This window comes from Hyalella azteca, unplaced genomic scaffold (genome assembly GCF_000764305.2).
Source record: "Hyalella azteca isolate HAZT.00-mixed unplaced genomic scaffold, Hazt_2.0.2 contig9797, whole genome shotgun sequence".
Taxonomy (NCBI): domain Eukaryota; kingdom Metazoa; phylum Arthropoda; class Malacostraca; order Amphipoda; family Hyalellidae; genus Hyalella; species Hyalella azteca.
Window position 1 is genome coordinate 5,045 of NW_025939857.1, and position 4,452 is coordinate 9,496.

At 38.2% G+C, this 4,452-nt stretch overlaps 1 long non-coding RNA gene across 2 annotated transcripts; it reads right to left on the reverse strand.

Annotated features, from left to right (window-relative positions):
- Positions 1–437: 437 nt before the first annotated feature.
- Positions 438–4,445, reverse strand: LOC108677473. Of its 2 annotated transcripts, none has more exons than XR_001931257.1 (4): positions 4,379–4,445; positions 3,060–3,157; positions 1,722–1,816; positions 438–705 (listed from the first exon to the last, which is right to left on the reverse strand). It is a non-coding gene; the product is annotated as an uncharacterized LOC108677473 (long non-coding RNA). The 2 variants fall into 2 exon arrangements; XR_001931258.1 differs by having other exon boundaries at positions 3,060–3,160.
- Between the last annotated feature and the right edge of the window lie 7 nt (positions 4,446–4,452).

A 4,452-nucleotide genomic window follows, 5' to 3' on the forward strand; every position in this document is an offset into this window, starting at 1 on the left:
AAATTGTATCAATGCTACCACTACTCATATTGCGACATCTTAGCTGACTGTTGAGACGGTTATTAGGCCTCGAAGCTCCAGATTTTTATTATGTAGCAATCAAATATCTTCGCAATGTGTCTTGCAACGGGCACGAAATCTTCCTCAAAACATGAAGAATGGTTTTACCAAAATATTATCAGCTTTTGATGAAAAATCATCTCTACGCGAGTGATCAAAATGTATTCAGTGGAGATGAAAGGACGCTGGCAGATCAAATCTTTGGTTGATTGATTTTCAACAGGTTTTTATAACTTTCAACTTCTGTAACATTGCTAATAAATGTAGTCTAGAAAGAATAAATTAGATATTTTAAATAATGACTTCTCATGAATACTTCTGGCGACGATGCATCAAATGATGTATTCACGATTCGTGGTTCAATTAAGAGGGTACAATGGATATTATAAATTCATTTACAAAATTTAGATGGTCGGCTGATATATGACACTAATGACTGACATTAAGATGGGCGCGCATCTCGTTAGAAATTTGTTGACAGACAAGAGGGTTATAATGGATCAATATATCGTATACCCTCAGCATATCACGCACAATACGACTAACTCTCCTGCCTTCCTACTGAGACACAAATATTCATGAAGTCTGGTGTGTGATGGGGCCTGTGTGTCCTGGGATGTGCCTCATCCTTGCAGGCTAAACCGACTGCACAACAATAATACTTCGTTAATTAAAGCGAAAAGGTAAGAAAAATTCATCATCTCTATTGCTCTATTCGTTGCGTTTCCCCTGTGTGTGTTCGAAGCCTGGCACTGAAAATAAGAGTATGTAGGGTTTGATAGGACGCGTATCCAGGATACTTTTCGGGTCAGGATATTGCGTGGGAGTTTTTTCAACTGTGGTATTATGTGACATTTAATAATAGCAAAGCACCTTCAGCGTTGAAGAAATAGGCCTGTTTAGGCCTATGGCCATTCTTGTACTGGTCGTGACTTGTTCAAATATCTCAAATCTGGCATTTTGACGTCACATATTTCATGGCATTTCACATATCTCAAATCTGGCTTTTTTAAAGATTTTCTCTTCAACTGATGTTGGTTTACAGCATCACGTGATGCTGTACTGGACTTTTGATAGTTCCGTAGTGGAGGGTAGAAAGAGGTCCAAGCCATTTGGGAATTTCTTCACTAATTATAAAAGTCTCTGCAGTAGTATAATTATGTAAGCATGCTGACTGACAAAATTAAACCATGCAGTACTCACTGCAGTGAGTGACAGAGAGCGCATTTTCTCGTCCGTCCTTCCGTGACGTCACGGACGGACAGACATAAAGTCACAGACGAACGGACATGACAAGCACAATAACGCCTTTTTTCCATAAATGAGAAGATGCGCTAAAAAGACGTGTTCGCAACCAACATCTCAAATAAAGCTCCCATTTTACTAGGTTTTTAGAGTCTGAATATTAATTTTTGCATCTTAAAAATTCAATTCCTGTGATTCCTTCACTTTTAATAAAACTTTTTAATATCCCGACAGGACAAGTATTCTGGATACGCGCCAACACGTGTATATTTCGTGTATATTTATGCGAGTATATATGCGGCATTTGGCATCAAACACACAAACTTTGACAAATACATAATTGACTTAACTGCAACACCATAATTTTTCTAAATTGCACTGGTTTGGAGCTATTATTGTTCGGGCAATTTTTGTACTTTCTTGAGACGAAGTGTCTCGCTTCTGCGTTCAGCTCTGGGCCTGAGGCAGTGCAGAATGTGCTGAGGGTCGACTTTTTCCGTGGTCCGACAGCCTGCGTAGAAGATACAATTAATAGAATCGACAGTTTCCAAAATTATAACGACATATATTGTTCTCATGAATAGTTCATACCTATTTTTTGTCTTCCTATTATGCTATGTATATTCTTTTTCAGTTTAAAACCTAATTTTTCTACTCAGCTTGAAAACAATAATCTTTCTCAACTGTTTTGGAAAAATTACGCTCATTTTATACCTTTTTGACAATTGGTTTCATTTTATTCAGTTTTGAAAAGATGCATGAACATTACACATACATTAACACTTAGTCTACGGATACAGTTGATACATTTATTTACCGTCGTCAATGCTATTCATACCTAAATGCTTCATAAAAAAGTTCTTCCCGTCGCCAGTCGAATGGTTGACATCGGACCTCGAATTTGGCACGTTCGTGCGTTCAAGTTCAACGCAAGCACTCCTTTGACAACTCAAATTTTCGCCTGCATCTCTGTGGTACTCACATCTCCCTTAATTACCCAATGTCACCTGCATCTCTGTGGTACTCACATCTCCCTTAATTACCCAATGTCAAGAGAACCGTTTTTTTTTATTGGATTGGAATTATGTGAGTTTTGGTTCACGTTTTGAATCAAGCCACCAGAATTAGAACACCGTCAGTTTAAATCAATTCTCTAATATTATACTTTTCAAGTATTTTTACTTCACTTGAATCGTAGGGATTTTACAATAACCAGTAATCATATTTGGAATTCTTCTAATTTTGATTATGTGCATCAACTTGTTTCTGTTATATAATAGTTTATGAATTGGACTTCAAATATCCAATGCAATTCATTCATTTATGAAGCACATAATAATCTGGCGACTCCCTATAACTTATTGATGCAGTTAATAGGTTTCAAACTAGTAATGATAGAAGAATGTAAATAGAGGATGGAAATGGACGGAATTTATGTATGAAAGTAGTGGACTGATGTGGTAGAAGATGGAAGGGGATGGAAGTATGGAAATATTTGACTGAAGTAGGAATGGATGAAGGCATGGAAGCAGTAGACGGTAGAGGATAGAAGTATTGCCGCATGCAATGTAAATGGACCGGAGTGAATTTATGTATGAAAGTAGTGGAAGGATGTGGCAGAAGATGGAAGGCGATGGAAGTATGGAAATATTGGACGGAGGTAGAAATGGATGAAAGTATGGAAGCAGTAGCCGGTAGTGGATAGAAGTATTGCTGTATGTCAAGACTGACAGGATTGCACAAACGGAACCCACCGACGGCGTAGGTGACAACCACGCCGACGAGGAGGCAGAGAAGAAGCCCCACGGGGGAATACAGCGTGTAGGAGATGTTGTAGAGAGGGTGCAGGCTGCTGCTACGCAAAAAAATGTTACACCATGAAGCATTAATTTATTTCACTGAGATGAATATATGTGTAGTGGCTTGTACATTGGCATCACCCAGGGACTTGCGTTGCTTTACAAACAAATATCGAGCCACTCTGCCATATATTAAAAATGTGGCAGGATTGGGGGACAACATATATGACGGTAGGTTTATAATTTTCAACATAATAGTGACGACGTAAGTACTTGACTTTCAATTATCTTATTAGGAGTCTCATGAGAATTAAATATGAACATAGAAATTTCTTTATGAACACGCACAGACTCCCGAACAAATGAATGGTGGCTGGACTTGGAGAGCGCAGATCTGCATAAGCTACACGGGCTGGCGCTGGAGCACCGAACAGACGCGCATGGCAACGCTATCAATAGCAAATAATTTCTGTGAATAATGCGGACTGCTCACGGAGGTGACATATAAAAAATACACTAACTCGTTTCTTGATATTAGCAGCTAATGAACTTCATGTGACAAAATTTGTTTTCAACTAAAATATTGAACAGCAGCCCAGACGTTTTTCCGAAGCCTATTGTGCACTACAACAAGCGTGCAATTGTGCCATATATACTGTGGAATATAAATTACCGTATAGTTAATTTTTGTTATAATTTCGCATGATTACGAATTAAATGTACCAGCCAATACGACCATTTCTGGTGAACTGAATTATCGAGAATTTTTTTACGGAAGGAAACAGGACTCGGGATGAATTCCTTTTCGCTTGGCTCGGATGAATGACCAGCGATGCGCGAAATCTCGTTGTGAGTTCACTTACTGTGACCGAATTTTTTACGTTAGTCATCAATCACCTATCAATTTGTGTTCGAGTACATAAAAGTACATAAAAAGACATTCAATTTTTTTTGTTTAAATTTGATAAAGAATTTGTGTTTTTTTCAAAGTTGTATTTTTCCCCAGCAGTCAAACCAACATGAGAGCTCATGCATTTATTGTCAGTAACGTTAATATAATTTGATCGATTTTATTTATCTGTAGAACATGCAAAAACTTCGGCGCCAGATTTAACTGCTCAATGTAGCAATATTGGACTTCACCCTTCGCCCCCTGATCGTCTGCCGCCATGATTATGATAAGGTTACCTAAAGTCATAATTATGTATGCAAATGTTCAACTCTCAATGTTGAGTCATTGTATATTTAAATGGCAGAGCAATGAAATACTTTACGTTTGTACTGGTCCACTGGTCACATTGAGCGAAGATGTTGCAGCGGTGACGTTGAGGCCCTCAGAGCACAAGTG